Here is a 10,264-nt window from a genome sequence, read left to right on the forward strand (position 1 = left end):
TCTACAAGAAAGGTGATATTGTAGACATTAAGGGAATGGGTACTGTTCAAAAAGGAATGCCCCACAAATGTTACCATGGCAAAACTGGAAGAGTCTACAATGTTACCCAGCATGCTGTTGGCATTGTTGTGAACAAACAAGTTAAGGGCAAGATTCTTGCCAAGAGAATCAATGTGCGTATTGAGCATATTAAACATTCTAAGAGCAGAGATAGCTTCCTAAAACGTGTGAAGGAAAATGACCAGAAAAAGAAAGAAGCCAAAGAGAAAGGTACCTGGGTTCAACTAAAGCGCCAGCCTGCTCCACCCAGAGAAGCACACTTTGTGAGAACCAATGGAAAGGAGCCTGAGCTACTAGAACCTATTCCCTTTGAATTCATGGCATGATGGGTGTTAAAAATAAACTAATCTGTGGTCTATTAAAAAAAAAAGTTCAGTTAATAAATAATAAATGTATAGTTTCAGAGCCAAAAGATGGCACTGGAGGTTAAGGCAGCTGGATCCCACTTGGTCAATTTTAGGATTTTAGTCCTGGACCTGGCAACTTGAAAAACATGCCAGGTGCATGTACATGTGTGCTTAAAAATCTAGAGAGGAGAATAGAGAAGGAATTCTGGCATGGCCATCTCCCCTTGGTAGTGATTTTTCACTTTCCCTCTCTCTGCCTCTCTCTCTCTCTCTCTGGCAAGCACACATGCCTTATGACAAAACAAAAACAAAAATGAAAGCAAAAAAATTGAAAGGAGAAAATTTCTGGGGGCCATCAGGTGGCGTGGTGGTTAAGGGTACAGGACTCCCACATGGCCAACTGTGGTTCAAGTCCTGTACCTGGCGGCTTGCTTTCTCACATTCTCTGTTTCTCTCTCTCTTGCTTGGTCTCTCTCTCTCTCTCTTACTCTCTGTCCCTCTCTGATCAAATTAAAATAAATAAAGTTAAATAAAATAATTTTTTAAATGGAGTCAATTTCAGTAAATATAAATTTATAATGTCATATACCATATAAAAATTAATAACTATATTTAACATGAACATAAAACATATAAACATTTACATACATAATATAATAAATTTATATTATAACTAATATATATAAATATATTAAATACATAAATATATAAAAGTATGAATAATACAGAAGTCAAAGAAGTCTAAAAAAAAATTTCCAAAAGTCTAAATTTCTTCACAGGGCATTTAGAATCTCCAAAATTTAGCTCCCAATTTTCTTTCCTTTCCCCTCGCTATTTCATTGTCTGTTTTGTGCTCCAATGATGTCTGATTGCTCTCAACACCCTAGATAGGTCAGTGCTTTCTCACACTGTCACACCTTGGAACTTGGGCGATGGAATAACTCCTGTTCCCACACCTCCTCTTCAGCTATCACCTCCTTCCTTCACTTCCCGAGCTGGGTAGACACCCCACCTTTGATTTCTCAGAACACTAGGGCATACAGCTTCACATTAATGCTTCCCAAACTTTCCTGTATGTAATTTCAACTATAGTGTTTATTATTTTTTTCTTTTTTTTTCTTTTTTGGAGAGGTTTTCGCTATAGGGCGCATGCGCTCTCCAGACAGAGAGAGACAGAGAGATAGAAAGTGAGAAATCACTCCCCAGAGGGGATGGCCACGCTGCAATCCCTTCTCCTCCATTCTCCTCTCGGGATCTTGGGAACGCACGCACACGCGCCCGGCGTGAGTTTTTAACTCACCGGGTCCGGGACTCGAACCGCGGTCAACTATGTGGGAGTCCAGCGACATAGCCATTACGCTAACTGCTGGTCCCTTTATTATTTTTTTAATGGGTGGGAGGGGTTAGCAGATGGTATAGCAGTTACATTGCTGGACTTCCCATGGCCAACCATGGTTTAAGTCCTGCACCTGATGGCTTAAAAGTCACATCATTTTTTTCTTTTAGATTGTCAAAGGCCGTGTGCACTGTCAGAGAGAGAGAGAGAGAGAGAGAAAGAGAGAATACCTCCCAATGGGGCTTGGTCACACTGCAATCTCTTTTCTATTTCCTCATTCCATCAGGATTTTAGACATATAGGCATATACACCAAGCATGTTTTTCAAGCTGTCAGGGCCAAGTCTCTAGCTGCAGTTGGCCATGTGGGAGCCAATTCCCTTAACCCCAAGGATATAGGACCAGCCTGAAAATTCTAATGTATATGTTCCTTATCATACAAGTCCTGGGAACATTGAGAAAGTATTTTTCCAACTTCTGCCTCCTCTTATGTTAAGGTCACTACACTTTACCTTTGTTAAGTTGCTCTTAACTGCTTGCTCTTTCTTAGTACCTTAGCCTGTGACTTATTTCCCACTATCCAGACACCACACGTCATCAAGGTCTACCAATCTGAGATTAAGCCTTACTTTTCCCTGTATGAAGTGAGAATGTTGATAGTTCCTACTATGTAGGTTTCGTGTGTAAGAGAGAGAAAGAAATGAAATAATATATGCAAAACACTTAGCACAAGGTCTAATATTAGGAAGGGCTAAATAAAAACTGATTTCTAAAGGGTCAGAATTTCACTCACCCTCTTGGCATCTCCCCCAGTGTCCAGTCCTGACATATGGATACCAAACATCATCATTCTGTGCATCTATAGGACAAAGATGATGGCCAAGTATTCTGGGTCTAAAGAGATGGCAGGCTACTGAGTCTATTTTATAGATAAATAAGTACAAAACGACAGAAGGATGTATTGTTGCCTAATCCTGGGCAACAAAGGAGAAGAAATATTAACCCAAGAGATTTGACTGCATCGCCAGGCTGCTTACGTGATAATCCGGAATAATTCTCAGCTCCAACTAGTCATCCCACCCCCTTTTAAACCTTCTCACTAAGCATATTTCCCTCCTGCTAAAGGCCAATCTCCTTTAAAATATAGCCTTTACCTAGTAAATACCTCTGAGGACCTGAGGAGCTTCCTACTTAGTCTTTTGAGCTTATACCATGACAAACTTGCAGTCCTGCTAGGCTTTGACATCTGCCCCACCCTTCTCTGTGCCTTCTGTACTATTCAGATCAAGGCAATTTAGGTCTTGAGAGACTACTCTCAAGTGGTCTATCCATCCTAGGTCTATAATGTAGAATCTATCATAAGAACCAGGGTGTTTTGTTTTAATCTCAAAGTTATTATATTTTAATGTGAACAACTATACTAGCAACACTACTCTGAATCTATTATGGCCTTTCATCCTGAGACATACTCAAGCACTTTTTCTTTATTCAGATTTTTTCCATAGGCTGCATGTGCTCGCCAGAGACAGATAAAGACAGAGAGGGAGGGAAAGTGAGAAATCACACACCCCCAGAGGGGATGGCCACGCCGCAATCCCTTCTCCTCCATTCTTCTCTCTGGATTTTGGGCACAGGCATGCACACATACAGGCCTGGCATGGTTTTCATGCTGCCAGGTCTGGAACTCAAACCAAAGATCTGACCATGTGAGATCCAGTACCTTAGCCACCACATCACCTGCTGGCCCCACTCAGGTGTTTTTTTTTTTTTGTTGAAAATGCAACCTACAAGCAACATTTCCTTTTTTTCTTGGTTTTTGAAGTTGTGAGACTGAATGAAATGTGAGACTAAAACATGACAGACAAGAGATGTGATGAATCACTTCTTTTTTTATTTTTCAGAGATTTTTGCTATAGTGTGCATGTGTTTGCCAGAGAGACAGAGACAGAGAGAAAGAATGCAAAAAATCACCCCGGGGGAGATGGTCATGCCACAATCCCTTCTCCTATATTCTCCTCTAGGGATTTTGGGCACGCACACACAAGCACCCAGCATGAGTTTTAAGCTGCTGGGTCTAGGACTCAAACCACAGTGGACTATGTGGGAGTCCAGCAACATAACCATTATGCCATCTGCTAGTTCCTGATAAATCACTTCTTAAATAAATGCAATTTCCCATATCAAATGACCTAAATATTTGAAATAAATTTGCATACCACTGTGAGGTCTGATTCACGTGATCCTTCCAGATTTACAAAGATTTATTGAGTACCTACTATATACTGGGCATTGGTCTGGGTAAAGTCTCAACCATTATCTTGTTATTATCTATCCCCTTTTATGGATAAGGAAGAAAAAATAGTGAGGTTAAATCTTTTGCCAAATTTTGAGCATAATTCAAAATCTAGTGCTATACTTTTACTTCCTCTACCAAAATATAAAAAGAAAGATATCTCTGTACAAAGAAGGATTGAGAATACATTTTTTCTTAATTTTTTCCACTTGAAACATATTTGAAAAAATTTATTATCATGATTATGATTATTTTGCCAACTGGTGCATGTGCTCACTGGAGAGAGGCAGAAAGAGACAAGGATGGAGAAAGTACTTTCCCATGGGGAAAGGTCATGTCATAATCCCGTCTTCATTTTCCCTCCTTTGGGGGTGTGTTTTTCATGTTGCCCAGTCCAGGACTAACCACACGGTTAGCCATGTGGGATCCCTGCCTTCTCCACTATGCCATTGGCTGGCCTATGGAATATTTATCGAGCACTTACTATGTCAGACAATATTCTACACGCTGGAGGTTCCATAGTAAATGAAACAGAATGTCATGAATGTTGCAGAACTTACATCTAAATGGGAGGACATAGAAAATAAACAAAAGTAAATAGATAGTATATATGATAGTAGCTAAGGTCTGTAAGTTCCACATTGCTCAATCCAGTAATAAATCTCCTGCCCTCATTTTTCTTGTCTCAGCAGTCAGCAGCTTTCACACAGCCAACCACTTCCCCTTGAAGCATTTTCTTCACTATACACAGGAGCAGCTATCCCCATGGCTATTATTTCTGTCTTCTTTATGATTATTCCTTATCTTCTCAATCTCTAAACATGGAATGTCCCAGAAGTTGGCCCTTTTAGCTCTTCTCTGTCTACACTCATGTTTTAATCAGTCTCACACTTGTAAATACCATCACATACTGATGAATCCAAAATACATATCCCCAACTTAGGCTTCTCCCATGAATGTCTGAGTGTCAGGCCAGACATCTCAGACTTAATAAAAAAAGAACAGTGAATTTTTTTAGAATTATTTTTCTTTATTATTATCGTAATTTGCCATAGGGCATATGCTCTCATCAGAAAGAAACTGAGAAAGAGAGAGAGAAAAAGCAAACCACCAGGTCCAGGACTCAAACTGTAGTCAGCTATGTGGAAGTCCAGCGCCTTAACCACCTTGTCACCAGCTGGCCCCAGCAATGCTTTTTTGGGAGAGATTTTCACTGTAGGGCGTGTGTGCTCGCCAGACAGACAGAGAGAGACATAGAGACAGAAAGCGAGAAATCACCCCCCAGAGGGGATGGTCACGTCGCAATCCCTTCTCCACCATTCTCCTCTCGGGATCTTGGGCACGCACGCACACGCGCCCGGCGTGAGTTTTAAGCCACCGGGTCCGGGACACGAACCGCGGTCGACTATGTGGGAGTCCAGTGACATAGCCATTACGCTAACTGCTGGTTCCCAACAATGCATTTTTTAAAAGTTTATTTTATTCATGATAGTGCATGCATACAATAGAGAGAGACAGAGAAGGAAAGAGAAAAGCACCCTCAGCAGGGTCCCATCATGGAACAGTTCCCTTTTCCTAGCCCACCAGCTCATCATGACCTTGAGTGGGCACACATCCATTCAGAGTATTTTCAAGCCAACCCTGGGATCCAAACTGCACTTGGACACATGACTGCCTACACTGCACTTTAGTTTGCTACCATCTACACCACCAGGCTAGGCCAGGACTGTAATTTTATTTCAAACATAAGAAAATTGCAGCCTGGCTTCACTCTGTTGGGTCAGCCACAGTGCATTTGCAGTTTTGGCCGTAAGTCTGGGGATGTCACAGGATTCTCACAAGGTGACTCACAACTACACGATATTTTTAAATGTGAGAACAAAAATTGAATACCCAGGTTGTTGCTAATAACTTTCTTTTTTTAATTTGCCAGAGAATGCATGCACTCACCAGAGAGACTCAGAGAAAGGGAGAAGGAGGGAGAGGAAACATGGTTGCAATCCCTGCTCCTCCATCTCTCCCCCCTCTCAGGATCATTGGTGCACACACATATGCATGGTATATTTTTCAAGCTGCTAAATCCAGGATTCGAACTGTGTGGTCAGCCACATGGGATCCAGCTGTCTTTTTATTAATTTATTTTATTTAAAAACATTTTTTTTGAATTATTTTTATTTAACTTTATTTTAATTTGACCAGAGAGGGACAGGGAGAGAAAGTGAGAAAGCAAGCCACCAGGTCGGGGACTCAAATCGCGGTCTGCCATTTGAGAGTCCAACGCCCTTAACCATCACGCCACCTGCTGGCCCCATGGGACTCAGCTGTCGCAGATTGGCCTGTTGCTAATAACTTATTACCACTTTCAGGGTAAAATAATTTCCAGTTTTAGTTTCATCCCCAGTAATACCTACTTTATGGGTTATTGTGAAGATTAGAGACAGTATTAAATAAAGTTTAAAGATTAAAATAGCTAGAATAGTGCTTGGCACAGACAAGTCACCTGAAAAAATTTTATTTCCTTTCCTTGACTTTAAATACTCAGCTATATTTTTTTCTTATACTGCATGGAAATTGTGTGTTTGTGATATTCTCAACAGCTAATAGTTACAGAGCAGTTACCAAGTATTAGACAGTAGTCTAAGTACTTTACATGCAATAATTTATTTAAGTCTCCCTATAACCTTTTGGGGAAAGAAATATTGATGAAGATTAAGAGATGACAGTTAAATAATTCATTCAAGTTCCCCTAGCCAGTTAGTGATAGAACTAGGTATTGAACACAAGCATTCCAACTTCAGAAATGATGCTCTAAACCTCTATAGCACACAGCCTCTTTCTGAGGAGGTTTATTTCATCCATTGATAGCTGCTGTATATAACCTGCCATATAAGTAAGCACTTCACAAATATGAGGGAGTGACAACTCTTCCTATCTCCCACCAAGTAAAAGCTCAAAGTCAGTTTGTGGCCACCTCCTCCCCAGTAGCCTCTAACCAATGACACAGGAATGCTAGGACCTAGCTATTATTTCTGTTGCATGCCCACTACTACTGAGTCTTGTTCTGGCGCTCCCTGCTAGGTTGGCTGAGACTTTGTCAAGTTTGCGTAGGATTCTAATGATCTCCCTGCCCAATTTTGCTTCCTCCCTTTCACCCTTCACAGGCATTACCCCCTCTTCCAATAAATCACCTACATTCCGAACTCCTCTGCATCTGCTTCTAGGGATGAACTGAGGAAGTCGAGAATAAGAGGGGATTTGGAGGCCGGACCTCTCACCATTAAACTGGCATAACAGACCCTATAGATAAAAGCTGGCATGAAAGACCAGTCACAATTCAGCTGGATCTGATGAGGGAGGAAAAGGATGGTATGTGGAGCATGGAGAGTTTGTGGCACAGAGTGGCAGCCCAGTTGCTAAATGTTTCACTGGGCGGCTTGGAAGAATGTTTCAGTGGAGGGTAATACCCTGGCTGCTGTAATAGTTCAGACTCAAAAAGTACAGGGTTGGGTGTGGAGGGTAGGGGAGAATGGTACAATGCAGTAAGTTGGTTGGTTATTATTAAATTGCATTGATGCCCCATAGAGCAGAAAATGAAATACCCAGACCATTAACAAACAATTGGAAACTAAGACCAAAGGCCCAAGGATATCTTTGGTTACTTACAAGGAGACCTTAAATCCTACAGTGGGAGAGCAGAAAAGCTGAAAGCCAGATTTGGTCATTGGTGTTGCAGAGCTCCAACCATGATGGCTCAGCCCAGTTAGATCTGTTTGGCTGTGGTCAGAACCCTGGTATGTAAAACCAAAGACCCTGACACAAGGGATGGATGGGGCCATCTGTTGCACAGCCCCTGACTATTCTGACTCCTTGAACCCTGAGGGGCTGTGAACCCTGAGAGGCTGTAAAGGTGCCTCTCCTGCCCACGACCCACACCCTTTAAGAGCTTGCACTCCTACTGCACCTGCCTCAATTTCACAAGACAATAGGAGCTCCCCCCAAGCATCACTTCACCTTCTCTCCTAGCTCTAGGCAACTATGTTAAGCTGCAGGCACAGTTCATTCAGCTGGGTCTGATGGAGGAGGAAAAGGACCGTGCCCCAGTGGAAAGAATGAACCAGTTGTGCATACAGTAGGAGCCAGAGAGTACTTATGAAACTGGATTTTGAGGATGCTTGATCAAAGGGGCCAGGCCATAACATTGTTTAAAACACGGTTTATTAAAATCCCATGTTTCTACTCTTCTAGAATAAGGGTTAAACACTCTGATAAGGGCACTAGGAGACAGTGCAAACTCACTGCTAGGTAGGTTGGCCCTTAAAAGTATGGAGAAAGCAATGGTTCACTCTGACTGAAATCAAAATGTCTGAATTGCTCTGGCAGATAGGAAAGGAAGGAATAAAGACACTGAGAGAAGTGGGCTTGTTGGGATCGATGCTGTATTTTATTTTTTATTTTTTTAGGTTTTTGCCATAGGGCAAATGTGCTTACCAGAGAGAGGGAGAGAGAGGGAAAGTGAGAAATCACTCCCTAGAGGAAAGAGCTAGGCTACAGTTCTTTCTCTTCCTTTCTCTTCTTGGGATTTTGGATGCACACACATGCACCCAGCATGATTTTTCAAGCTGCCAGGTCTAGGACTTGAATGGTGGTCGGCCATGTGAGAATTCAGTGCCTTAACCAGCATGCCACCTGCTGGCCCCTGGAATAGATATTTTAAATGAGACCAGAAGACCAGCTAGAGGATTATGTTACTTGCATAGGCTAAGTACACTTCACTTACCAAAGCCCACTGAAATATACTAGTGAGTGGGATGCAGCATCAATAAGAAGTTCAGGGGTGCTAGGACTGTGGATAGAACAAGCTGTCACAGAGCTTGGCTCATTGATAGACATGATTGGGTCCTGAAGCAACAGAGGCCTAGGGGGCAGCTCTTAACCACCAGAAGCCAAGGAGTCATAATTATTGTAATAACCTACAAAGTAGACTAACAGTTGGGAACCAGCAGGACCATGGTTTGAGTCCCAGACCTGGTGGCTTGCTTTCTCACTTTCCTTCTCTCTCCGTGTGAGTGTGTGTGTGTGTGTGTGTGTGTGTGTGGTCAAAATTTAAAAAAAAAAGAAAAGAAATAAATAAAATAATAAAAAAAAATAGACTAATAGCCAAGGGGCTTGACCCAAAGAAGGTTGTGGAGATGGTTAATGGAATATGGCATCCAAAAGGGCAAAATAGATGGACATCCAATGAAGATACTGCTTAATATATATAGTCAAAAGAAAACGAGAATGGAGGAACATGAGGCTGCAAGTGGCTGCCCTAATGAAATGTCATAACCGGGATTGAGGGAGATTGGACAGCAGCTTGGCAGTAAAATACAACAACACCCTGGGGAACCAGCAGTTAGCGTAATGGCTATGTCACTGGACTCCCACGTAGTCGACCGCGGTTCGCGTCCCAGACCCGGTGGCTTAAAACTCATGCCGGGCGTGTGTGCGTGCATGCCCAAGGTCCCAAGAAAAGAATGGAGTAGAATGGAGAAGAAGGGATTGCAGTGTGACCATCCCCCCTGGGGGTGATTTCTCGCTTTCTGTCTCTATGTCTCTCTCTCTGTCTGTCTGGCTAGCGTATGCACCCTATAGTAAAAATCTCTCAAAAAAAAAAAAAAAAAGAAAAGAAAAAAGAAAAAACACCCTGCAAGCCTACCCCATGTAAGAAGGTTCCAGGTTTATTTCCAGAGACCTCCCTGAGTATGTTGGGCATGCCAAACCTGTGTACGCCCATAATCTAGGGCTGGCTGCGGTGGAGGATAGATCGTGGCATAAAGATCTTGTTGGGGATGCGCTCTCTCTCTCTCTCTCACTAATAGAGGAAATAAATAAGCAGATAAATAAATTTAAAAAATCAAAAAAGTCATGGTAGAGGACACAAGAGTTCCATTGAAACTATAAGATATGGCTCTATCCTTGGCACTTTAATGTCCCTATGCCCACAGATGAGCAAGACAAGAAGAGTCACCATCTCGGCAAGGGCAACTGGCCCTGATTAGTAGGAGGAAGTACTGCTGCTGTTACAAAATGGGCACAAGGAGGAATATGCATGGAATTCGGGTGTCCACATGGTGTTCAATGGTACTGCTTTGTCCAAATGAGAATGTAAATAGACAAGTGTAACAACTCCAACTTGAGTAAAGTATGGATACCAGTGGCTCAGACTTTTCACGAATGAAGGCTGTGT

The sequence above is a fragment of the Tupaia chinensis genome, unplaced genomic scaffold (genome assembly GCF_000334495.1).
Source record: "Tupaia chinensis unplaced genomic scaffold, TupChi_1.0 Scaffold000416_1, whole genome shotgun sequence".
In the NCBI taxonomy this organism is placed as follows: Eukaryota; Metazoa; Chordata; class Mammalia; order Scandentia; family Tupaiidae; genus Tupaia; species Tupaia belangeri.